The sequence below is a fragment of the Chrysochloris asiatica genome, unplaced genomic scaffold (genome assembly GCF_000296735.1).
Source record: "Chrysochloris asiatica unplaced genomic scaffold, ChrAsi1.0 scaffold00076, whole genome shotgun sequence".
NCBI classification, from domain to species: domain Eukaryota; kingdom Metazoa; phylum Chordata; class Mammalia; order Afrosoricida; family Chrysochloridae; genus Chrysochloris; species Chrysochloris asiatica.
The window spans coordinates 13,667,061-13,694,868 of record NW_006408594.1 but is presented as its reverse complement, the minus strand read 5'-3'; the positions used below and the strand labels follow the sequence as shown (position 1 = coordinate 13,694,868).

Below are 27,808 nucleotides of genomic sequence, written 5' to 3'. Positions count from 1 at the left end.
AGGAGCAGGATACCCAGAAATGAAGAGTCTTCCAGCTTAAGAAAGCTGCAGTGCCAGGCTCAGAACTACCCCCACCCTCACGACAGGCCCGTTCAGTATACAGCAAGAACAGCAACAAAAAAGCCTTCCCTTTGAGTACGTTCAACATAACGATATGACTGGGAGCTTGTTCATAGGGGAAGCAGACAGTGAATACACATACAGACTGGTAGACAAGGAGGATGTGGGTGACTATTGGAACAGTTCCTACATTCCTCCATGAAATAAAGATGGGCCAAGGGTAGAAAGCACCCTTTGATTCTGCATGGGGCTGCCCTTGGCCTTGAGAAGACCTGATGTCAGGAACACATTCTTTCACCAGCCAGAGCTAGGGGGCGCAGCAGCTCTCTGGAGTGTAAGAAAATAAGCCCCCTTTTCACTGTTCCCCTAAGAGTCCAGCAAGAGGTCAACAATCCCACAGAGCATCTGCTGGGGTCAGGGGGAGGGTAAGGAGAGGGTGCTGCCAGTCCAAGAGGAAAAGGCAAGTGCCCACATTCTAGGAAAACTCCACTCCTCACCAGAGAAACAGAAAGGGCTCAACAAATATTAAAAGCCATGATCACTGGCCCTCCACAAAAACTCCTCCCAATGAATCCTTTATTCTGCCCACTGTTTCACCTCCCAGGTGGGAGACAGGGTTCCATTTCCGGCCAATGCACCTGCATGTACCACCACCACCAGTCTATGAGTGGGGGCTCCTGTGTTGCTAGAATGCTGGACAGGTGTTAGCTGAGCTTCCAAACTAAGACAGACAGTAGAAAATCAGCCAATTTTAGAAAATCCTATCCAGCACTGCTCATGGGGATGGCCCAGGACCAAGCAAATGTTGTCCCGTTGTGCATGAGGCCACCATGAGTCCCGGCTGGCTCAAAAGCAGCTAACCACAAGATCCCAAAATAGATCACAGGTGGCCAGGAGGTGACCAGTGCTAGACTGTGAACTGTGCACTCTCCAAGAATGGAGGGAAAACATATTGTCCCACCCCAAAAAACAGAGAGATGATCCAACCAAGCTCATAAAGCCAGTTAATGGCAGACCAAGGAAACAAGAACACCACTAGTAATTCATCAAGTAGCACACACAGTGTAGCAAGTGCTTTGCACATCAAAGACCGCCACATCCTTCTTCTCATCAGCCTTGCTTCGGACTGATTTTCAGCCACCTCCACCACCCACCTCCCTTTCTCTGCATCCTTCCCCCTTTGTCTTCTACAGACCATTCATAATACCTCAAATTATCTTGCTTCTTTCTTTCTGTGCTACATATGTAATGTGCAAGCCAAATCCAGCTCACAATCTCAGTTTTTTGTAGGGTCCAAGAGCTAAGGTCTTTAAAACGTACCCTCATCAGCAACGCCAGGAAGCTCAGAATAGCAGGGATCCACTGTTACCTGCAAAGAACCCAGTCTAAGACCAGACAGATAGATGGCCTGAATTCCAAAAGCAGCTTCCTCCCCAGGACCAAGTCCCCCTCATGTGCTTCTTAGAATTGTTTTGGGGAATAAAATATCATTACTTACAATCAAGGGAGCATGGTGACTCCATATGATAAGCACTTGACTGCAAACCACAAGGTCCACAGTTCGAGACCACCAGTCAAAGACAGCAGTTTCTGGCTTTCGCCTCCCACAAAGATTTAAAGCCTACAAAAGCTTATACGGGGTTTCTATGAATTAGAACTGACTCGAAGGAACTTAACAACAAGAACGAACTTATATCAAAAGTCTGACTCAAGGAGTCACGAAGACTGAATGAAGCCCTGAAAACTACTGCCCTGAGATCACCATTAACACTTAAACCAGAAGTATCCCCTAAAGCCTCCTTAAAAGCAAGCAGCAGTGTCCCTTAACTAGTAAGTAATGAATGCCTATACCTTGAACATTATGCTCTTTAAGATCTATCTATACTGGATGGTGAGGTGCTGCAGGATAATGCACTAGACTGCAAGGTCAGCGGTTCAAACTCACCAACCGCTCCTCGGAAGCCTTATGTAGGGTCACTGGGAGTCAGCATCAACTTGACAGCGCTTCACAACAACATCAACATATAGGATCAAAGTGACAACAGCAACTCCAAAGATTAAATAGCAGCCTTAGGGGACAAGGAGTTTATGTTAATGAGGAAGGAGCAAACTTAGAAATGGAGGGTGAGAATGGTCACATGACTTCAAGACTGTAATCCTGTTACTGAACTGGACCATGTAAGAACGGGTCCAGTTGAATGGGTGTATGTTTTGCTGTGTTTATTCTTAACAATAACAAAAATAATAATAAAATTATTTTAGGAAAAAAAAATCTGTCTTCAGATAATCACTTCAGCCATTATGAATTGTGACTCTTCATCAGCTGTTACTTTGATTCAACAAACATTGGGGCACAGTAGGATAAGCAGTGGATTGCAAAGTCGGCAGTTCAAACTCACCAGCCACTCCTCAGAAACCCTATAGGGGGTCACTATGAGTCAAAACCGACTCAACAGCACTTAACAACAACAACAAAAGGAACAGTACAGAGGCTGCATCAAAGGGACCCAACTGAATTCTGCACTACGCCTCCAGGCGCAGAAGGACAATTAAACACTGACACAAGTCATTCTATCATTAGCCTCCTGGCCCAGGGCTCCCAGGGAAGGAACTGTTACCCACCTCCCACCCACTAACCCAACTGTTCCTTTGGTTTCCAAGGCCATAAATTTTTACGGAAGCAGAAGGCCTCATCCCTCTCCCTTGGGGATGATGGGGGATCGAAGCCACCGACCTTGTGACTAGCAGCACAACTCATATATAACCCACTGCACCACCACGGCATCTCGGAGACGCGCCGCCATGGCAGCTCGGAGACACACCACTATGGCATCTTAGAGACGCACCACTTCAGCATCTTAAGAGAAGTTACAGAGATGTCCATGGAGGAAGAACCCCTCCTCTCTCAATGACTGAAAGTATGCATGGTCCATGGAAAACCCCATGTCCCTGCATCGTTCAAAGCAGTTCCTCTCTCCCTTCAAAATGTCTTGGGGGAGGGAGAAGTGTAAGTTTGCTGCCTGACGCCCAGTCAAAAATGTCCCCACGTCTAGACGGCACAGAGAGTCTTATAAAACGCTCTGCTTTAAAGAAAACCACCCTATAGTTTAATGTTTAAACCGCATGTCCGGGCAGTTTGGCCGAGGCCCCACAGAGTCTGCCCTGTAGCACCTGTTGACTGAAGAGCCCCAGCACTGCTCAGCCCATTTCAGCCTCTCGTGAAATGCCTCATGCCCAGACGGATGGATGCTCTTCTGTATTGCCGTTGTGTTGTTTATTGCTTTTTTCTTCCTTTTTGAATAATCACCAGAAGCTACACGGCCTACAGCCAAGTCTTTTCCACTGGTGGTGGCCAGTATGAATGTTCAGAGACCTAGGTAGAGATCTAGGCAGACTTATGGGCAAGCAGGTCCCTGGGTGGTGCAAAGGGCTAAGCATTCTACTTCTAATCCAAACGTTGGGCGTTCAAATCCACCCAGAGGAGCCTTGGAAGACAGTCTGGTGTTGGTGATCTGCTTCTGAAAGGTTACAGCCTAGAAAACCCTATGGAGCAGTTCCACTCTGTACACATGAGGTCACCATGAGCCAGAATTAACTCAACAGCCACTAACAACCACAACAAGGGATAGCAGAGCTATCTGATGAAGCGTTTCAGCTTCTACTGCCTGGTAACTCACGGGTCTCTGGTTCCTCATGTGTAAAATGGAGTTAACAATTCCTTCCCCTTGGGGCCATGATGAAGTGTGGAGGAAAAGATAAGGAAAACTAGTTTGGCACACAGCAGACATGATCAATGACACCTACCAGAGGCTACCCCAGGAATGCAGGGTCCTGGACCACATTTAAACAAATCTGTGTGGCAGGAAAGCCAGAATGCTCCTTAGAAGCCAGGATGGTAAGATTTCGTCTTAAATACGTTGGACATGTTGTTAGGAGGCACCCATCCTTGGAGAAGGACATCATGCTAGGTAAATTAGAAGGTCAGCAAAAAAGAGAAGATGTTCAACAAGAAGGATGGACACAGTGACCGCAGCCACGAGCTCAAACACAGCAACAATTGTGCGGATGGCGAAGGACCAGGCAAGTGTTTCCTTCTGTTGTGCAGGAAACTATGAGTCTGAACCGACTCGACAGCAACTAATAACAAGTCTACAGCAAATCATGTTACAGGCATCTCCTCTCCCTCACACCCAATGTTTGTACTGAGGGGAGAGTTGGTTAAAAATAGGACCTAGCCAGCCCAGAGTTGCTGTAGAGAGCATACAAGTGGACAGCAAGGCCAGTCACGCTTCAGGTCTGCTCTGAGAAGAATGAAGAGTCTGGAAAGTTTGTTATGTATCTACCTCTCTCAAGGAGCCCTGATGGAGCAGCAGTTAAGCACTTGGCTGCTAACTGACACCTACCAGCAGTTCAAACCTACCAGCCACTCTGAGAGAGAAAAAGGAGGCAGTCTGCTTCCACATAAAGACCACGGCCTTGGAAACCCTATGATGCAGTTCTGCTTTGTCCTGTAGGGTCGCTATGAGTTGGAATTGACTCCACAGAAAGGTAACCTCTTTCTAGTCAAGAGAATCCATCACTTCCCTTTTTCCCTCAGCAGCCACCTCGCCTGGTGCTCATTAACTGACAAGTCAGCCTGCAGGGATTATTCGAGAATACTGCCCACCCCTCAAATAGGAATCACCTGAACATCTTGTTTAAATGCAGACTCTGACTCCAGAGGTCTGGTGTGGGGGCTAAAGTCTGATTTCCAGCACGCTCCTAAGTGATGCCAGTGTGTTGGTACAGGGACTATACTTTGCGTGGTGAGGTCTTAGAGCTGTCATTGGCCCCAACGTAGCAACATGTTTAAATCAGTGAAAACCTCCTTAATCATAACAAGAGGTAATGTTTAGTATGTCCTAACCAAGTGCTAGTTTACATTAGCTCATTTAATCCTAACTTCAACCCCATTTTACAGATGCAGAAACTGAGGCAAGAGAGAAATACTGCCCAACATCACACAGCTTGTCAAAACTAGAGCTAGGCTGATCCTGGAGGCTGCAGATCTTGAGGTTGTGGATACAGTTTGAGTAACAGAATCAGGCTTCCTAAAGATCACTAACCAATGAAGTTTTATAAGATCAAACATGTGATCCTCCTGGAGGTGGGGCTGGGGACAGAGCAGAGCAGAAACACAGCCATAAACAATGCATTAGCATCACTTAGGGAGAACAAGATTGTCTTCTAATCCCAGCAACTGGAGCTGGCAGCTTCCCTGCCATTCATAAGGTGTGATCTCATACAGAGAGACCACACTGAGGGGGCTGGGGAAGCTGGAGTCACAGGCATTCAAGGGATCTGTTCTCACCAAGGTGCCCAGAGGCCACATACAGCCAAAGACAGCAGTAAAGTCGGAAGCCATTGGAAAACCGCCTGCTCTTGTCTGGGAGATGGGCTAAATTCAGGGCAAGTCATAGCCACCAATGGACCACCCATGTCCAAAGGTAGCCACAGTCACTCAGAAAAGCCATGCTTGATGATCACCATGGTGATGCCACCTGGGAGCCACTCCACCGCCAAAGCCCCTAATTAATTAAAGGACCCCCAGGCTTCATGGAGCTGCCTGGCAAAGTCAGGACAGAACCTCAGCCAGTTGCTTTACACCATGATGCAACCGGCCCCACAGGGGCCCAAGCCAGCTCCACCAAAGTGCCCTGAGGCCTCTTCTCCCCTTCCTCTTTGGCCTGTTGATTCATGTTGCTACACGGGTTGTTTTTTCACCAGAAGCAGACTGGAAGCCAAGCATTGTATCAACAGGCACCCTGATGCCAAGGAGCACAGTGTGTATAAGAAAAAGCTTTTGCTTCGAAGAATGGTCTCACACCATCTGTCTGCCACCAGCAGTTCAATCTTGTAAAGTCTTGAAATATCCTCCTCTGTGGCTCCACCGTCAACCCTCTACTTCCCAAAACTCCACATAAAAGAGAGGATAATTCCTCGGATGATACCGATTTTTCTGTTCTATTTCTAGAATTTAACCAGCAAATCCAATTTCCACGTGACTGGACCAACATCAGCTCAGGAGGACTCAGTGAGGGCTGGGACAATATTATCTACACCTCTAAGATCTTTCTTTAGGAGCTCTGGTAGCGTAGTGGTTACGAATCGGGCTGCGAACCTTAAGGTCAGTGGTTCGAAACTACCAGCCGCTCCGCGGGAGAAAGATGAGGCTTTCTACTCCCGTAAGGATTTACACCCTCGGAAACCCTGTACAGGGTCGCTATGGGTCGGACCCGACTCGAAGGCACTTAACAACAAAGATCTTTCTTTAAGGAGCTCTGGTAGCGTAGTGGTTACGAATCAGGCTGCAAACTTTAAGGTCAGCAGTTCGAAACTACCAGCTGTTCTGTGGGAGAAAGATAAGGCTTTCTGCTCCCGTAGAAACCCTGTACAGGGTCGCTATGAGTCGGTTCCAACTCCATGGCACAGAACCACCACCACCAAGCTCTTTCTTTACTGTCCTGGTGGGTGCTGTGGGTTAAGGCGCTGGACTGCAAGGTCAGCTAGAAACAAAGGTTAATAGTTCAAGCTCACCAGCCGTTCCTCGGAAACCCTATATAGGGTTGTTGTGAGTTGGAACCGACTCAATATGACACTTGACAGCAACAAGATCTTCCTTTAGAACAGTGGTGGTTCCATGGTAGAATTCTTCTCTTACATGTGGGAGGTCTGAGTTTGAATCCGTTCCATGCAATTCATGCACAACCACCTTGCATCTGTCAGTGAGGGCTTGTGTGTCGCTGTGATGATGGACAGGTTTCACGGGAGCTGCTAGATTAAGAAGACTTGGAAGAAATGTTTGGAGATGTACTTCCAAAAATCAACCAATGAGAACCCTATGGATCACCACAGTCTGATCCTTTTGGGGCATGGGGTCATCACCATGAGTTGGGGGCTAACTCAATGGAAGCTAACAGTATGAGGGGGCTTCAAAAAATGTGTGGTAAACTTTCATTATCTTTTCATTCCATTTTCCCACAAACTTTTTGAAGCCTCCTGGTAATCATTCCTTAATCACCAATGTCTTCCTTTAAGGACCAGCTAAGGGTGTCTTCCTAGTAAGGAGCGGTGCTGAGGGAGGTAGAATTATGACTAAGTGTAGCACTGTGGGTTAATGCGCCAGACTGCAAAGTCATTTGAACTGCAAAGTCGGCAGTTCAAGCTTACCAGCTGCTCCTTGGAAACCCCATACAGGGTCACTATGGGTTAGAGTTGACTCGATGGCACTTAACAACAACAACAAGAAGCCCAGGTCGTTTGACACTCCTTATATGGTACTGGGGTTTATAAAACCGAGATAGTGGCTATAGCTCACTGAGCAAGAACCAAAGGAGCCATGCAAAAGAGGCTGGTGGAAAGTCACCTCCAGACAGCAACACGACAGCAGGCAACAAACCAGCCCAGAAAGCACAATCAATTCTCTAGAGCAGTATTTGTCAAACGTGGCCGCCTGAGGTGATGAGAGGTGGTAAGGCAAAGTCTCAGAATTGGAGGAAAATACAGACTGTGTGGCTAGTTACCCCCATGAACATTGGCCTGCTTTTCCATGAGCCCAGAACTGGATGGTCCCCAGCTACCATTCCTGAATTCTAATCAACAAGGGGGACAATGCGGAACAGAATTCCAATGTACTCCTATCAGCAGTTTTTAACAAGGTGCCCAGGTGACTCCATAGAACTCCTTGTTTAAGAGGTACCATCTTAAAACCAAACAACTCAGTTGCCATCATGTCAATTCTGATGCGTGGCAACCTTGTGTGCATCACAGAACTGCAGCCTGATCTTGTGGAAGCTGACTGTTTGTGGTCTCTCCTCTGAGGCATCTCTGGGTAGACGCAAACCTCCAATCTTTAGATCAGCAGCCAAGCACATTAACCATCTGCACTACACAGAAACTCCAGCTACCATCTAAAGTCTGAGTAAGTACGTCTGTGACGGTACCTACTCCATAACTTAAATATTACAAAGTTATATTACACACTTGATGATTAATGAAAAGAAAATTAATGAGCCACCCATCTAGGTGGAGGGGAATTAAAAACAAGCTGCTTCCTTGAGGGGACACAGTAACCCAAATTCATTCACCCCTGTCAAATGGAAGATTTGTTCCCAGCAAATACTTCAGTCACCCTAGCCCGAGGCCAGGCCTGTGGATGATGAAAGCCCAAGGAAGCTGACTGTTTAGAGAGAGGATTGACTCACAGTCTGCACACAGCCTGAGGGTCCCAGCCTGGTAAAAGTGAAGGTGTCAGCAGGAGGGGAAGGGAAGTGAGCTCTCCAACCTCCTCCCATCTGTGAGGAGCCTTCCTTTACCCAGCATCCTCTGCTCTGTGAAGAAAGGGTCTGACCCAGGGCTGTAAGAAGCCTTCTGCTACCCAGCATCCTCTGCTCTGTGGAGAAAGGGTCTGACCCAGGGCTATGAGGAGCCTTCCCTTACCCAGCATCTTCTGCTCTATGGAAAAAGGGTCTGACCCAGGGCTGTGAGGAGCCTTCCCCTACCCAGCATCCTCTACTCTATGGAGAAAGGGTCTGACCCAGGACTGTGGGGAGCCTTCCCCTACCTAACATCCTCTTCTCTATAGAGCAAGGGTCTGACCCAGGGTTGTGAGGAGCCTTCCCTTACCCAGCATCCTCTGCTCTGTGGAGAAAAGATATGACACAGGGCTGTGAGGAATCTTCCTTTACCCAGTATCCTCTAAAAGTCCCTCCAGGCCCAGAGTCCCTTTGTTACAGCTGGGGCTTGCCTCATGGAATGGCCTTTTGGCGCACAAGAGATGTTAACATAGGCCAACACCAGAGTCACTGAACAGCTAAAAGCGTATGGCTGTTTAGCTGGGACTTGAGTTGCCAAGCAACTGTTTGTTCTTGGACGTTCATGTTTCCAAAAGTCAAATGCAACACCAAACCAGAATTCTAGAGCTCCACTGCTCTTCTTCCAGGTTCCAGTTGTCCTGGAGTGGGGTGGGCTGAGGTTGCTTATAAGTTAGACAGCCTCAACTGGTAGCATCTGATATCACTCTGACACTGTTTATAACATAGTTTAGGTAAACTTAGGATTGTGCAACTTTTATTTATCAACACCCAAGCCAAGCAGAGCCCCAACCAGCACCATTGAGAAACCCAGTCCCAACACCCTGGCTTGGTCACCAACGTCAGCAACCTGGTCCAGGTTCGTCCAGCAAAGAGGACGGGTTATCAGATCCATCTTATCCATCTGCAAATAGCAAGAAGCTCACAGGACTGATACGAGGATTAAATTGTTGTCGTTATTTGGTTGTTGTCATTGACTGCTGTAAAGTTGCCTCAAGGTGACCTTATGAACAAAGGGACAAAACACTGCCCAGTCCTGTGCCAATCCACCATAGGTTTTGAATTGGACCCTGTGATCCAGAGGATTTGCATTTACGATATTTGGAAGTAGAATGCCAGACCTTTCTTCCTGGTCTGTGTTAGTCTGCTGATACCTGTACAGTATCACCGCAACACACAAGCCTCCACTGGCCAACAGGAAGTGACGGCACTTGAGGTGGATCAGCCAGGAACCCAACACTGGCAAGAATTCTACCGCAGTGCCACCAATGCCCGGGTGGCATCCATTTAGATTGTGTGAGCAATGGAAGGTGCTGAGGGTAAATAGTAATTAGAATGAGAAGCATTATCATCAGCAACTATAGATGTAAAACCTGGAAGGATAGTCGAATGTTCTATGCCAGCTCCTTCATTTTACAGATGAAGACACTGAGTACCAGTGAGGTTAAATTACAGGCCCACGTTAACGAAGTTAACATCCATGCGAGAATTACAACAAGGCAGTCCTGGACCCCATCTGGAAAGGCCTAATACCCAGGGCAAGGAGTCTTAGCCAGCTAGAAGTGGGACCAAAACCACCACAAAAAGGTCTGACATTTACAGAATAGGCAAGCCCCAGCTGTAACAAAGTCCCCAGAATGGTTGCATTATTAATAAGCCAAGACAAAGAGTGGCAGATATTCCTGATCATGCTGGCAAGTGACAAGTCACTGCACAGTATGAGGCACTGTCTTCCCTCATCTAATGCCAGGGGGCCATCCTCACAGAGCATACTGGGGACACTTTGCAGCAAAACCTTGTTCCAATTTCTAACGCCTTATTGGAGAGCACACATGACTACTCGGGAGGTTTATATCCCATTATTTCTTAATTAACTGAAAACATGGCTTTTCTATGTTAAAGTCAGGCTGCCACGGAATCGTTAATGTGGGAAAACAGTGAGAAATACAAGAGACCTGAGAAATGAAATTAGTTTGCCCAACAGGAAAGGAAATCAGGAAAGGAAATTTGGTTGATGTAGGTGGGGTAAAATTAAAAAAAAAAAAAAAAATAGAGGCAAATCTTTAGAAGAGTCCTCAAAAGATATTTTTATCCTGACAGATCCCCATTTCTTCGGGGAACAGATGTACAGCAACCAGGGGGTGCGAAGACATATCTGATGGGAAGTGAGGAATGTGGCAGGTTGCAAGCCTGTCCCCCGCAGTCCCAGGAGAGCACCCATGAGCCTCTGGGGCCTCATTCATCATGTCATAAGCAGCAGCTTTCTTTCCCTTCAAGGGAAGTCCTTATTGTCTGTCATCTAGAGAGTTAACAAGCTGGTCCCTGCTCCGCAGCCCCAATGTAAATTCCATCAGCCCACTAATGACCACTCCACACACCTGCTAGGGAACATTTGTGACAACAGCCACTCTGGCTATGAAAATGCAGCCCTCTCTCCCCACGCCCAAAAAGCTATTACTGTACCAGACCTCCTATTAAGAAGGGTTCTTCCAAAACATAAAACCACATGTGGGACATCTTAACCACCCCACTGAACCTAAAATCTCAGGCACAGCTACTGATTCCTCTTAAGCCTTATCTCTCGAGTATGGCATCCTGTTGTTGTTGTCTTTGAGTCGGTTCAGACTCCAAGCGGTCCTATGAAAACAGAACAAAATACTGCCTGCCCCTGCGCCAATCCACAATCATTGTTACACCTGAACTCATGACTGCTGCCACGGACCATGCCAATCCATCTCATTGAGGGTCTTCTTCTTTTTCGCTGACCCTCCTCTTTACCAAGCATGATGTCCTTCTCCAGTGACTGCTCCCTCCTGATAATACATCTGAAATATGAGAGACAGAGTCTCCTCATTCGGGTTTCTAAGGAGCATTCTTAAGACACAGTTTTCAAGAGACTGTTGGTCAAAGTACTTCGCCCTCCCCATGCCAAGGGACAGACACATGACCCTAGAATTTACCAAGAAAAATTCTTTCCCCAGAATTGAGTATTTTGAGTAGTCTGAAAATGGCTGGGGCATTCATCCCAACAGAAATATCCTGAAGAGATTTTCAGTAATTCCTCAGACCTAGATTGCCTGATGAACAAACTGTCTTGGAAATAGTGCAGCCAGAATGCACCTTAGTGACGAGAGACTTCATCTCTCATACTTTGAACTTGTCAGGAGGGATCAGTCCCTGGAGAAGGACATCATGCTTGGTAAAGTGGAGGGGCATAGAAAAAGAGGAAGGCCCCCAATGAGATGGACTGACACCGTGGCAGCAACACTGGGCACAAACGTACCAATTGTGAGGGTGGTGTTTCATTCTGTGGTGCATAGGGCCGCTGAGAGTCACAACCGACTCCACAGCATCTAACAACAACAGTTCCTCAGAGCATTATTTAGCTCTTGTGCTTTCCCAAGACTTTTTTTCTGAGAGATGCCCCTCACCCTGTGAACAAATTCATTCTCTGCTTAAATGAGGTGGAGTCCCTTTGTGTTACTAGCAACCAAGAGTCTTAACTGCATCCTCTTCCCCAAGGTGTTGACAATTAAGCATGGGAAGACAGAGCAAGGTTACTCTATTTGTTCAAGCACCCAGTTGTGGTGTGAGCTGGGAAGACAAGGAGAGCTTCAGGGAGCAGGTGGAACGTGCACAGGCTTTGGCACAGACAGGCCCTGAGACACTCCTAAATAGGGACCCATGCAAAGCAAAATTAAATCTAGCTTTGCTCAGAGTTAAGGAACTCTGGTTAAGCATTGAATTGCCTACTACAAGGTGGCCTGTTCAAACCCACCAGCCACTCTGCAGGAGAAAAATGAGGCAGTCTGCTCCCATCAAGATTTACAGACTCAGAAACCCCGTGGTACGGTTCTACTCGGTCTTAGATGATCACGATGGATCTGAATTGACTCAAAGGCAGTGGGTTTTGCTCAGAGTTACTCATTTACCCACCCCCAAAAGAGCCCAAACCATACCTCCACAGGCCTTTTCATTCACTCATACTGAGTGCCTTAAGCCAAGTCAGGTCCTCCACAAAACAGGTGTATGACTACTTTGCTTGTCCAATATTAGTCAAGATGCTGTCTCCAAGACCCATCCAGATAAAACTTTTACTATCATCAACGCCGTGGAGACGGTTACGACTCATAACGACACTGCACAGGGTTTCTGAGGCTATAAATCTTTACGGGAGCAGAAAGCCTCATCTTTCTCCCACGGAACAGCTGGTAGTTTCAAACTGCTGACCTTAAGGTTCACAGCCTGATTCATAACCACTACGCTACCAGAGCTCCTTCTCATCACAATAAGGCCATATTAAATTACTGTGGGGCTTTGCTCAAGTGTAGGGAGTCTAGCCTGTATTCCCTACCAAATACCATTCACACACACAAACGGGTTAAGCTGCTAAATGAAAGGTCAATGGTTCGAACCCATCACCTGCTCCATGGTAGAACTAGAAACAGCCTGCTTCTGTAAAGATTTTCAACCTTACAGACCCTACAAAGCAGTTCGACTCTGTCCTATAGGGTTGCTCTGAGGCAGAATCCACTCAGTGGCTGTGTTCTTCATACTCGGTATCAGGCATAACAAGCAGAGACTGCAAGCACTCTGAGGACTGAAACTAAAATGATTATGTTCACCCTGTTGTTAAGTTGATGTTGTTGCTGTTGTTAAGTGCAATCGAGTCGGTTCTGACTCATAACAACCCTGTATAGGGTGTTCAAGGAGCAGCTGGTGGGTCTGAACTACCGACCTTGTGGTTCACAGTTCAAAGCTTATCCTACAGTGCCATATCATGAGTCAAAACAGACTCAGTGGCACTTAACAACAACATAGAGATTCCGAGGCTATAAATCTCTGCAGGATCAGAAAGTCTCACCTTACTCCCATGGAATGGCTGGTGGGCTCCAAAACTGCCAACCACAAGGTGCTTACCTACAGAGCCATCCTACTTTTAGTCGCCCATATCCAAGAGTCAAGCACCACAGAAGACATTCAACAAATAAGTATGGAGTTGATTCAAACATGGTGAATATCCTAAGTCATAATGTTTATCAAAACTACTCCTTTCCCACCCATTTAACCACTGCCACCACCCTGGCCCAGAATCTAGAAGGTGCTGAAATGAAAGAATCTACCCAAATGCATCCTTGTCTCACATGACCTCTCAGACTTGTGGATGAGACCACAGATGTAGGCACGCAGGACCACACTGTTCAATGACCCCAGTTCATTTTACTCTACATGAGCCGGGTTACTTATTTCGCAGGAGAGGGACCTTGAAACTGAGAAAAGTTGTAATTTCCTCAAATGCCCATAAGTAATAAAGGCACCGCTCAACTTTCAACCCAGGTATTTATATTCTGTGGCCAATGCTACTTTCACGGGGCCATACCTATTTCTACATCTCACCAAATCTATGGAACCAAATCAAAACTCTGGGAAAGTGGAGGGTCAACAAAAACGAGGAGGATTCTCCACAAGATGGCCTAAAATAGCAGCAACAACAATGGGCTCAAGTGTTGTACTTGTGAGACTGGGGCAGGGCGGGGCAGGGCTTCGTTCTGTCGTACGGAGGGTCACTGTGAGGTGGAACCAACTCAACAGCACGGAACCATGGAGCCCTGGCATTGTGATGCCTGCTTTCTCTAGAGTTTAAGCTTTGGAGAAAACCAACTGAGATATCATACTGTCCAAATGTCAAAGACAATCTGGCTGGGAAGCTAATCAGAACAATTTGAGTGTGCGGCTAAACACAAGGACACGCCTCTTGGCTCAAGCATGGTCTTTCTGGCAATACTTCATAAGAACCATTCCCTTACAACAAAACTGTCAAATCCAGCAACCACAGGCCAGAAACATCCCAGCTGAACCCCGCCACCCTGCTTTCTGATGTACTGTACACACAAACTCCAATACTCCCCAGATGTTCTCCCTGTAAAACATTTGGTTTGAGACACAGCTCTCTGCTTTCCCAAAAACTCTTACATTTGTTTAATGGACTCATACAGTTGAGCTAAAATATCCTGGAGCACACATCTGAAGCCAGCCTTGCTCTGATGCAAGCATCCCATCTGCAGAAAAGACGAACAAGTAAATAAGACAGTCCTCCCCTAAGATTTATGCTTCCCGCAACTTTAAGCAGGTCATAAAATGCAAGCTATGTGCGGATAATACTGCAAGCTGCTTTCAAGTATGCTTTTGAGTCCATCTCAGATTAATCCAAGACTGATGTTCAGGCAGATTGGGTCAGGCGAGCTAACAAGGACACCGAACTCTGCTTCTTACTCCTTCAGAAAGTTTCAACAATCTGTCACTCAGACACCTATATGGTTAAGGTAAAGGTGGGTCTTTTCCTGGTTTTAATTATCTGCAACGGCTACCTCTCCTTTGCTCCAAAGCTGTTTATCCCTTATCCCCACACTCTAGAATGCAGGTTAAGAGGTGGTGAGATGGGAAACACAGTTGGCTTGAGTCAAAAGACCCAACCAACCATGCCAGATACTAACAGGGTGACCTGACTGGTCCAATTCGCCCATGGTGGCTCATGGAACTTGGCTAGATTCACAGTCAGAGTCTGCCTGCTCAGCTTTGTAGGCTAGGTTAGGAAGGATACACTGAAATGAGACTTTAGAAAAACCACCCAATGCCCGGTTGGTATTATCAGCTGCTCTCAAAGGGATCACATTAGAAGGTCCCAGACAAAGTGGGGGGAAATGTGGACCAAAACTCAAAATCATAGATAAAATGGTGTGGCGCTGTTGATCAGCATTGGACTTTGAACCACAAGGTCAGCAGTTCAAACCCACCAGCTGCTCCTCGGAATCCCTATACAGGGTCGCTATGAATCGGAACCGACTCGACAGCACTTAACAACAACAACAACATATATAAAGACCAAGCTTATTGGTCAGAAAGAGATGGGAGGAAACTATGGGCTTTGACCACTTGTCAGGTCTAGAAAGGAACTCACCCTCATGGCTCAGTTTTCAGCCAAGCAGTACAGAGGTAGACAGTGAGGACGAAGACACTAGTAAGGTATGCTCACCATGGAATGGTCAATCGTTCAAAATCAAAAGGGCAATGGTGACCTAAGGGCAAAGTTGAGAAGAGATGGAGAGATGGGTGAAAATAGAAACCACAGGGAGGAAGTGGGATTAACTATTGTTGCATGGATGGATTGCAACACTGAGATGAAACAAAGTACATGATTAGTTGAAAGCAAAACTGATGATGCTGTTTGTAAACCTTCACTCAATTCACAGTCCACAGTTTTAAAAAAGAAAAGGAAAACAACAACAACAAAAAGCCAGCCAAAGAAATGTTAGAATCCAAGCACTGAACCCCCATGGATAGTCACCCTGAGTTTTCCTACTAACTATTCTAACAAACTTGGTCCCAGCAGTGTGTAGGGAAGTTGCAAATCTGTTTCTAGAAATCCAGTAGGGCTGGTTCCACAGAATGGAGGCATGGCAAGGAGCCTTCCCTTGACTCCTGAACGCGTCTGTGTCCCGTGAGTTTTCAGCATTGATTATGTATTTTTTTGGCTACAGGAGAAAGAAGATTTTCTCTTTTAAAAGGACACACATACAAAAAAATGAAAGTTGCTGAGGGAGAAGCTACACAAACTGTAAGGAGCAGACATGAGAACTGCAAATCACAGTACAACAGTCGCTTTAGGAGAGCTCCTCAAAGACATCAGGAAAAGTACTGCACCTAATGAAGCCAGGAGAGTGTACAGTCCGCTGGAGAAAGATTTCCATATGAAATAGCTAAAAATGCTTAAAGGATTGGCCCTTCAGTGAGTAAGCTTCAACTACCTGGGAAATAAACTTGTATTTAGAGCTTGAACTAGACTGCTAACCACAAAGTTGGCAGTTCAAACTCACCAGCCACTCCTAGAAAACCCTAAACATGGTAACTAACATGAGTTGGCACCATTCAACAGCACTTAATAACAACAACGTTATAGGGGGCCATAGTAGCACAATGGTTAACTAGATTGTTAACCACAAGCACAAGGTCAGTGGTTCAAACCCACCAGTCACTCCTCAGAAACCCCATACAGTGTTGTTATGAGTTGGTATCAACTTCACAGCACTTAACAGCAACAGAAGCTCAATCGTTAAGCACCCAGTGGTTCTTCAGTAAAAGAACTGGATGGTGGTAACAGTTAATGTACTGGACTCCTAACCAAAGTTTCCTCAGAAAAAAGACCCACTGATCTGTTTCCAAAAAATCAGCCACTGAAACCCTGATCGGGCACAGTTCTACTCTGATACACAGGGGATTGTCATGAGTCAAAATCATCACTGTAACAACCGTTTTTGATCAGAATTGTCACAATGGCAACTGCATTTCACTTCACCCTTCATCAGATTAACCCGTATTCTCTATGCCTTGACTAAGACCCATGGCAGGTTAAACACTAGGGGCTACGCGATTAACCAACTATCACCACCACCACCACCACCACCACCCCCAAGCCTGCTCAAGTCAACTGCATCCAATATGGCGGCTTCTCCAGGCACAGAGCACCTCATCTCCCATCAAGGACAGAAGATTGTGGCACCATTGTATTACCAGGGAATTCAAACAGTTCATAACAAAATGGCATTGAAAGATGATGGAATTTTTCAACCAACCTTGTGAGTTCTGCGCCCACTGCAACCCTCCCCCCCACCACCACCCCTAGCCATAAATGCTCCCATTCTAAGGATTAAAAACCCCAGACTTCTCATACTTTGCCTCAAATGGCAAAATGCAATGAGCCACCAGGTACACAATGCATAGCAGCACAGTCAGCGTACAGACAAGACTCCACAAAGGCTGCCTGCTCTTAGCCTTTCTATTCTTCTTCTTCATAGGTATGCTTATGGAGAGATGAGTGTAAGAGCTTCAAACTACAAGCCTGAGAAGACTGGGTCAGAGGGTGAAGTAGGGGAGAAGGGGTCGGGAAAAGGGAGCAGCTTGTAGCCTCTTTGAGAGGCCGCTTCAGGTCACCCCACTAAAAGAAGTCCCTCCAAATGTCCTTCTTTAACCACCAGGGAATTGATTCTGCTGGACGGAGTTATTTCCCTGAAATAAACAGACATATAAAGGTCACCACCACCAGGGCCTAAAGAGAAAACAAGCTGCCTGCTGATTTACAGGCAGCATCTGATGCAATGAAGAACAAGGTTCCGGCTCAGATCCAGGGGGATGGCTTCAGACAGGCCCCCGGGAAGAAAGCCTGCAAACCCCCCCCTCGATGGAAAGGGGGTCTTGCAGGTGACAACTGTGTTGGGAAAGATGCGGTTTCCCATAAAGGAGGTCCAGCTTGACCCAGGCACTGGTGGGGCACCTTCAGGGGACTCCTTCGAACGTCTGTAGTCAACATGCTCCGGCCAGGGGCCCCAACCTTGGCAGCACATTAGAATACCTTCAGGTATCATTTTTTAAGACGCAAATGCGTGGGATCCATCTCCCAGAGAGCTTCACTGAGTTAGCCAGGTTTTTTGAAAAGCTTCCCTCGGGTTATTCTACAGGGCTCAGCCAGGGATGAGAACCACCAGTATTCTAAAGTGGACCTGAATTTCTAACTCAGGTTACTTACGCTAACTTCCTTGTGTAAGCCTCAATTTCTCTAGCTGTAAAGTGGGAATAATCCCTGGGAGTCCTGGTACGGCGCTGTAGGATAAGCACTGGGCCACAAGGTTGGTTTGAACTGCAAGGTAAGTGGTTCAAACTCACCAGTTGCTCCTCGGACACCCTATGCAGGGTCACTATGAGTCAGAAACAACTCAACAGCACTGACAACAACAAATGCCTCACAGAGTTACGATGATTAAGAAGGATGAAGACTGTAGAGATGTTGCATACAAATTACCTCAATTACTGTGTCATACAAACATCAAAGAGTCAACAGTCAATGAATGTCATTTACATAATCAACATATAAACCTGATGTGTCAGACTGCAAAGCCGTTTGAACTGCAAGGTGGGTGGTTCAAGCTCACCAGCTGCTCCTTGGAAACCCTACACAGGGCCGCTATGGGTTGGAATCGACTCGACAGCAATTAACAACAACATGGTATAGCAGAAATGGTTTGTACATGGCTACTAACCTCAAGGTTGGCAGATCGAATCCAGTCAGAAACATGGAAGAAAGAAAGGGCTGGTGGTGTCCTTTGATCAGGACGCTTTTGCTGTTGTGCTTGGCTGCTGTGAGTCAATGCCAACTACTCACAAGCCCTGTGTGTTACAGAGCAGAATCACCCCCACGGGGCTGTCTTGGCTGTAAGATTTTTATGGAAGCAGATTGCCAAGTCTTTCTTCTGCACCACTGAAGGGTTCCAACCAACACCCTTTAGGTTTGCAGTCAAGAACAAACTGTTTGAACATCCAGGTATTCTATCCCATCCATTGCTATCGAATGGATTCCAACTCATAGTGACCCTGTCAGAGAGAGTAGACCTGCTCCCCAAGGATTTCCCAAGACTGCATTACAGAAGCAGATGGCTTCGTCTTTCTACTGGTGATTCATACCACGAAGCCCATGTTGTTGTTCTTATTGTGTGCCGTTGTGTTAGGTCAGACTCATAGCAACCCTGTATAGGGTATCCAGACTTACAAAATCTTATGGGAGCAGAAAGCCTCACCTTTTTCTGGAGAAGCCTGGCTAGTGGACACAAACAGCTGACCTTGATTGAGGTTAGCAGCCTAACGTGTAACCTGCTATAGCCTGTTTTATTTCTATGTTTCAAGTAGATCAGATCTGTCCCAACTCTGAGGGGCTTCCTGCCTTTCTAAATGATGCAGACCTTAAAAGGAGGTCTGAACAAGAGTGTGGACAGGATAGGCTATTGGACCCACCACACAACCACACAACCACACACCCAGACACTGGGTGGCACAGGCATGTTCTACAACAAAACTGTAAAAATTGAGACTCAGGAGCAGCACAAGGGAAGAGCTAGTTGTGAAGACTGGTTTGGCTTCCCTTGGACAGAAGCCAACCCATGACATTTCTCCAAAAGTCTTGCAGTTACCTGTGTGTGCCTGTGTTTCCCCCATTAGATCACATACAAGTCTCCTGTGCCTCGGTGCCTGTAACTGGGCTGGAACAAAGTAGGCCCAAGGGAACGTCTGCCAAATTATTTATGAGCCCGGGTGACACAGTGAATTAAATGCTGATCTGTGAACTGTAAGGTCAGCAGTTCAAGTCCACCAGCTCCTCCGAGGGAGAAAGATGAGAATGTCCTGATACAGCCTTATAGTGGAGGGAACCCTAAGGAACAGCTCGACTCTGCCCTACAGACTCACCGTGGACCACAAGATGGGTTTGGTTTGGTTTGGTTTTCCCTGAGGCCAGGGCTTTGTAAATGACAGCGTTCCTACCATTGTTCACATGTGTTAATTCCCTAAACAGATACTTCTTAAATACTACCTGAACTTTGATTCTAACCATCTGGCAGAAAAGGATTAAAAACGTACTCTGGTGGCCTCTCGAGTCCGGGGACTATAAGGTAGTGTGGTGAAACCCTGGCTCAAGCCCAGACTCCCAAGATAGGATTCTGGGTTCAAATCCCACCTGCGAGCAGAGCAAACATGGGCAAGTGGGTTCATTTCTGTACCTCAGTTTATCTGCCTGTAAAATGAAAATAGTCGTGGTGCATACCATTTAGGATGACCAAGAAGTGCTTTGGCTTGGTCAGGGTATCAGTGCACATAGTTGTGTTGTTGTTAGGTGCTACCAAGTTGATTTCTGACTCACAGGGATCCCACTTTATAGAGTAGAATTGCCCCCACACGGTTTTCTAAGCCGTCATCTTTACAGAAACAGATCACCAGCGGGGACGCCTTGAGTGGGTTTGAACCGCTGACTCTGGTTAGCAACCGAAGGTTTATCTGTTGCGCTACCAGGGCTCCTTGGCACATAGTTGTTCTTCAGTGCCTTCAAATCGGTTAGGACTCATGATGATCATGTATAGGGGTTCCAAGGCTTTTAAATCTTTGCAGAAGCAGAAAACCTCATCTTTCTTCTGTAGAGTGACTGGTGGGCTCAACTTTGAACTCTGTGTTTCATAGTTCAGTGCTTATCGTATGGATCCACTGCTCATAGTTATTGCTATGTAATTGTTGTCTGTTATCATTCATTACTCCATTGGGGGGTGGGAGGAACAGGGAATGAAATCTCAAGTTTCAGGCCCAGTATAAGGATCTTAAGCCCCTCCACTCATCACCAAAGATGGTGATTAAAGAAAGCTAGATGGAATGGGAGAAAGATGAGGCGTTCTGCTCCCGTAAATATTTACCGCCTCGGAAACCCTGTGCAGGGTCACTGTGAGTCAGAACCGACTCCACGGTTCAGGTGAATACAACTAGCTTTCCATAGCCCCAAGCTGTGGTTCTCAAAATACAGCCCATGGTCCTCCAACATCACATTCACTTATGTTGTGTGGTTAGAATTCAAATACCCAAGTCTCCCAACATCCCACCACAGCCCTGCTATATCAGACTCTCTGGATGGGTACCAAGGAATGCGTGTTTCAACAGGCGCACCCAGGAGATTGTCAAGTTGGTGTAAACTTAAGAACCACCAGACTGGATCCATTCCCTCATTAAAGAACCCTTGTTGGCTCATCACTGTATTCCAGAGCCTCACAAAGCCTGACACCAAGTTCACACTCAGCAAACATCCGGTGAATCCACCCAATGGTCGTTGTTGTTGTTAGTGATTGTCAAGTAGGCCCCTGGCCCACAACAACTCCACGTACAATGTATCAAATCAATGGGGTCCATCCATGAGGTGTTCATTGGCTGGTTGCTCAGAAATAGATCTCAGTGTCTTTCTTCTTCATCTTAGTCCAGAAGCTCTGATGAAACCTATTCAGCATGATAACGGCATGCAAACCTCCACTTACAGACAGATGATGGATGTGAATAGGTGTACTGGCCAGGAAGGCGAGAATTCTACCACCAAACCACCAATGTCCACATTCAATGGTTACAACTCTGTGAGTACTCATGCCATTTTTGGGGTGTTTTTTTTTTTTTTCTTTTTTGAAGGCTCACTGTGTGTCTGGCAAGAGCAAAGTAATGCTGAACTTCCTTTGCCATTTTGAAAACATTTATTGAGTGCTTACTAATAACATACCAGCTCTATTCTAGGCACATGATGAATGAGATTGCTTAGAGATCATTTCAGAGAACAGCAAGTACTACAGAGCCTATAGAGGTAAGGATAAAGCTAGTCCCTGTCCTCATTAAACTCAGAGTATGGTGTGGCGCTGTGGATTAATGCGCTGACTGAAAAGTCACTGTGAACCTCAAGATCAGTGGTTCAAGCTCACCAGCCGTTCCTGAGAAACCCTGTACAGGGCCTGTTATAGGTCGGAAACAACTTGAAGGCACTTAACAACAACAACATAGTGTGGAATCGTTGAATGGAATGTTCTACAATGATGGAAAGTATCTTTTCTGAATCATCCAATGGTAGCCACTAGCCACACTGGACACCTAAAAATGATAAATGGCCCTTCACTTTCTTGCTTTATCCCACTGTAATGACTTTCCTTTTCATGGGAGTAGCCACTGGTGCCTGTACTGGACAAGACAGATCTAGAAGGCAAAGTGAACTGACCACACAAGGCAGTATGTGCTATCAGGGTGTTAGAGCACCATATGCAATCTAGTTCTCCTCACCCAATTACCAGATACCCTAACATTCTCTGGCTCCGAGAACTGAAAGAGCAAGGTCAGGTACGAGGCTTTGTGCTTGGGCTGGAATTTTTATAGCCCATGATCAGTGGTACGCTGCCCTGCCAAGTCCAGAGCAAGAACATAGCACCATCATCCGCTAAGCCTGCCCACAGCTGCCAAATTGATCTTTTTTCCCCGTCATTCTGCTGATGGTCATTCTGTCCTTGGTTAGGACGTCCCATTGGGCCCGAGACAGTGAAGGGAATTTATGAGATTTCTTCGCTTCAAGCCTAAGTATGAATACAAGCCTCCTAAATTCCACCAGAAAATTGGTGGCTAATCCAAACATTTCGTAAAATTAGAACTCATTGTGGGACTGAAAGAGACTCAGACTCTGCCGCCACCAGAGAAATGCAAAATATTTGTTATAATTTTTTCTTCGTGAGCTGTTTTAAGAATCAAGTACTTTTTTTTTTTTTTTCCTGCGTGAAGAATGGGAGCATTTTTTGCTCTGTTTTCTTTGTGGTTTGCAAAAAGCATCACCAGATTTAAAAAGCAAGGAATCCTGCCTGGCTCTCTGATCCCTCAGCTAATAAGAAGCAATAAACCTTTCCGATCTCAGCTGCACTTTGCCTTTACAAGACAGTGTTTTTCTTTCTGGTATATGGGATTTTTATTCTTTTATGTCCTTCTCAGGCATGAGTCCCATTGGTTTTATATCTTCAGATTTCATTAGCAGCAGAGATAGTACCCTCATTTACTTATCATGTATATGCCAAACACTGGAGCCCTGGACATAGCGCTGTTGAATAAGCATTGATGGTAAGGGCGGTTTGAAATGCAAGGTTGATGGGTCAAACTCACGAGCCACTCCTCAGGAACCCTACACGGGGTCGCTATGAGTCAGAACCAACTCGATGGCACTTCACAACAACAACAAATACCAGACATTGTTCTAGGCACTTGGGATACATTGGTAAACAAAGTTGATAAAAACTACTGCCCTGTTGGAGCTTCTAGAACACACTTTCTGGTTTGAGTTGTTAGCCCCCAAAAGATAGGTTAAAGTTCCTGTAAATGTGACCTTGTTTGGAAATAGGGTCTTTGAAGATGTTCTCAGTTAATGGACATGGACCCTAATCCAGCATGACTGACGTCCTTAGACATAGAGAAGAAGAGACACGGATGGTGGTGATGGGGGTTGTTGGTGGTGGTGGTAGTGTGCCGTGGAGTTGGTTCTGACTCAGAGCAAGCCTGTATAGGGTTTCTGAGGCTGTAAATCTCTACAGGAGCAAAAAGCCTCCTCTTTCTCCCATGGAATGTCTGGTAGTTTCAAACTGCTGACCTTGAGGTTAGCAGCCCGACTCATAACCACTACCCTACCAGAGCTCCTTGAAACACTGATACAGAGGAATCAAAGCTGTTATGGATTGAACTCCATCCCCCAAGAATTGTTGTTGTTGTTATGTGCCGTGGAGTCGGTTCTGACTCATAGCGACCCTGCACAGGGATTCCAAGGCTGTAAATCTTCACAGGAGCAGAAAGCGTCATCTTTCTCCCTCAGAACAGCTGGTAGTTTCGAACTGCTGACCCCGAGTAGAGCAGCCCGATTCGTAACCACTATGCTACCAGAGCTCCTTATCCCCCAAGAATACATATTATAAATCCTAATCTTAATCTCTGAACCAGTGGTTATAAATCCTAGTTGGGAATGGGTTATCTTTGTGATGTCAATGAGGCGAGATTAATGTATCTTTTGAGATATAAAAGAGATTGAAGAATAAGACACAAACAACAGAGAGTTGCCAAGCCACATGAAGATCACCCGGGAGCACTCACAGAGACAAGGGCTTTCTTCCAGAGCTGACAGACAGAGACAGCCTGCCCCTAGAGTTGGCACTCTGGATTAAAATGTCTAGCCTCCGAAAATTTGAGAGAATGAATTTCTGTTTGCTAAAACCACCCACTTGTGGTATTTCTGATACAGCCACACTAGAGAACTAAGGCAATGGCCGGGTGAAGATGGCAGCAGAGACCAGAATGACACAAACCGAGCAAGACCACAACTTGCCAGGAATCACCAGAAGCTACAAGAAGCACAGAAGGATCTTCCCCTCAAGTCTTCAGAAAGAGCATGGTCCTGCCAACACCTTAATTCCAGACTTCCGGCCTCCAGACTGTGAGAAAATGAATTTCTGTTGTTTTAAGCCACCCAGTTTGCAGTGCTCTGTTCCAGCAGCCCTAGGAAACTTAACACATGGAGGGAGACACAAACAGCGGAGAATGCAGCAACTGCTGCTGGCAAACAACTGAGGGTCAGGCCATGAAGACTCGCAAAACAGAGAAACTGAAGGGGCTGAAGTGGACGCCCCAAGAGGGCAGGGCCCTCATCTGTCTCATCACCACACTGCCCCTTGTCACCTGGCACGCTGACTCCTAACAGGCACTCAATACATATTGGCTGAATGAATAATGAATAAAGTAAATAAATGAAACCTCACCAAGAGTGCTCATCTTACAGATAAGTTCGTTGGAGCCATAGAAGGGATATGTCTTGCCAAAGTCATATAGCTTTGATTTCTGCAATGCCATGACTAGCACCCAAGTCTTCAGACAACAACATTCCACAATTACCTGTAGCATCCCCATTATGTGCCAGGCACAGAAATACTCACTGAAGTGCGTATCTGAGTAAGACATGGAACAATCATTGAACCTTGTCGTTTTCACTACTGAAAAGGTAGGCCCAACTCATGCCCATCATCCACATGCATGATGGATCAGACAGTGCTCCACAGTAAGCCACAGGATTTTCATCGACTGGTTTTCTGAGGCTGATCACTAGCCCTTTCCTCTTCATTCATCTCCACTTCAACATCATAAGAAAACACAAGCCGCCACTGACAGATGGGTGGTGGCCAGGCATGAAATCTACTGATGGGGAAGGAGTCAAGCCTAGGTCTCCTGCAAGGGAGGTGAGAATTCAATCTTTGATCCACCACCACCTCAAGCACAAAACTAAGTTACTTACACTTCCATTTCCATAAGCTCGAAAGACAACGTCTCTGAGTCTGAGTTCCTGGAGTGCTCACCATCCTGCTTTGTGACTGAAGAACCAAAGCCCACGGCCACAAAAGCTCCTGAGGTTCTGCACTCAGGAGAGGCCATTGGAGCCCATGGTCACATGCACAATCCTGCAGTCACATGATCCAGCCCCGAACCCCAGCTCTGTGACTCTGGACAGTCATTGAACCCCAGTCTGCAGAATGAACACAATACTCATACTGGTTCAAGGGAGAAAGCGTATAGGGTAGTTCAAGCAGGGCCTGGCGCACACTCATCACTCAATACAGGTTTCCTGCTAGGATGAAGAAGAGTCTCCTCCTGCTAGGGGCCTTCCGATGTGTTTACAGAGGTGGATGCCACTTCCACTGAACTCCCCTCCTCTTCAGAATGTCTGTTACCAACTGCTTGCACAGCCATTCACACATGTGCCCCGTCCCTAGGCATGCCACTCCAGTTTGCCTGGGAAACGTATCAATTAACCACAAAGAAGACGCAAATTGGAGTTCTCACTTACTTGTCTCTCTAGCCAACACATCCGTGGTTGGGCTCTGTACTTGCTACCTACTCAGCCCCCAACTCATGATGATTCCGTACACAAGGGGATACAAGCTGCCTGGTTCTATGTCACCCCCCAGGATTAGTTGAGGATCAGACCATGGGGATCCAAAGACTGATTTTCACAAGCAGATTGCCAGGACTTCCTTCCTAGTCTTTGTCCAGATGTTCCAAGGAAGCTCAGCATCGTCACTCTAGAGTATTAGCCCTTTCCCTCCCACAGTTTCTTCTACTGGACACAGAACTTGCTTTCAATGTACTAAGCTCCAGGTAAGGCAACTGGATTCCATCAAGGACCACTGAGCGCCTCCCAAAGTTTGCTGGTGTGGCTTTTCACTGATACGGAGAAAGTCAAAGATGAACAATGGATGTGCTTGATTTGGAAAGATGAAATTCTGAGAGATTTAAGCAAAAAGAAACAACAGATCAGTTTCCTTAAATGGGCCAGCAGGGAGGAGGAAACATGGACCACAAGGATCCGAAGTGACAAGGGTTAGGCACAGACTAAGAAGCACTAATGGAGCCGTGGGGAGGCGGAAGATCCGCAGTTCTAACCCGCCACATCTTTTCTCCACTCCACAGATGAAAAGACTTGGCCATCTGCTCCTGTGAAAACTGTTGTCCTTCTTAAGAGCTGTGGGGTCAGGTTTGACAAAGAGCAGCTGGTGAGCTTGAACTGCTGACCTTGTGGTTCCAACCGACCTTGCAGTCCAGTGATTTATCCCACAATGTTAGTGAAATGACAACAGGCAGCAGGATTCAGTCTAACCCTGTGCAATCAGCTACCTTTAGACGATATTGTTTTTAAGAGCTTGACCTAGACAGAAGGGGTTGGGATACACTATTATGTTGTTATTGTTGTTTTGTTATTGTTGTTGTTGTTAGATGCCATCATGTTAGTTCCAACTCCCAGCGAAGCCATGTACCACAGAACAAAACACTGCCCAGTCCTGTGCCATCCTCACAACTGTTGCTATGTTTGAACCCATCTCACTGAAGGTCTTTCTCTCTTTTGATGACATTCTCCTTTACCAAGCATGATGTCCCTCTTCAAGGATTCACCCCTCCTAACAATGAGTCCAAAATAAGTAAGATAAAGTTCCATCATCCTTGCCCCTAAGAAGCATTCTGCCTCTGCTTCTTCCAAGACAGATTTGTTAGTTCTCCTGGCAATACATGGTATATTTAATATTCTTCACCAACATCATAATCCAAAAGCATCAGTTCTTCCTCACTCTTCCTTATTCGCTGTCCAGCTTTCACATGCATATGAGGTGACTGAAAATACCATGGCTTAGATCAGGTGCACTTTAGTCCTCAAACTGAAATTTTGGGTCTTTATCTCTTTAAGGAAAGATGTGTATGAATGGAGAAGTTAGATGATGAAAGGGGAAGACAGAGAAGAAACAACGCATTCAAATTGTGCTGTTGGGAAAGAAGACTGAATATATAAAGCACTTCCTGCAAGATGGCAGACTAGGTAGACGCACTACACGACCGTCTACAACAAAGATGTTGTTAAGTGCCGTCGACTTGGTTCCGACCCATAGCGGCCCTGTATAGGGTTTCCAAGGAGCAGCTGGTGAGCTTGAACTGCCAACCTTGCAGTTCAAACGGCTTCGCAGTCTGGCGCATTGACCCACAGTGCCACACCAGGAGTCCAACAAAGATAAGAGAGATCAAATAAAACTGGTTTACGAGTAGCCAATCAATTGAAGAGATGCTTCCTCGGGGGTGTGGCCTGTTCCCAATATAATGGATATGTGAGAGGAACTTTCACTGTCTTCTACTAGGGACCTGGGACTCTGCAATTTGTAAGCCATTTTCTTGATAATAAACTTCTCTCTCTCTTTCTCCCTCCCTCCCTCCCTCCCGCACACAGCCCCCAGATATATATATAATATATATACATATATACGGAGTCCTGGTGTGGCACTGTGGGTTAATGTAGACTGCACAGTCAGTTTGAATTGCAAGGTTGGTGGTTCAAGCTCACCAGTCGCTCCTTGGAAACCTGCTAGAGGGTCGCTATGGGTCGGAACCGACTCGAAACACTTAACAACAACAACATATATATACATATATACATATATATACATATATACATA

At 46.2% G+C, this 27,808-nt stretch overlaps 1 protein-coding gene across 1 annotated transcript in view; it reads right to left on the bottom strand.

The window, feature by feature from the left end:
* NUAK1 (NUAK family, SNF1-like kinase, 1) overlaps positions 1-27,808 on the bottom strand; it is a 95,533-nt gene that overhangs the window by 54,721 nt on the left and 13,004 nt on the right. The window lies entirely within an intron of this gene.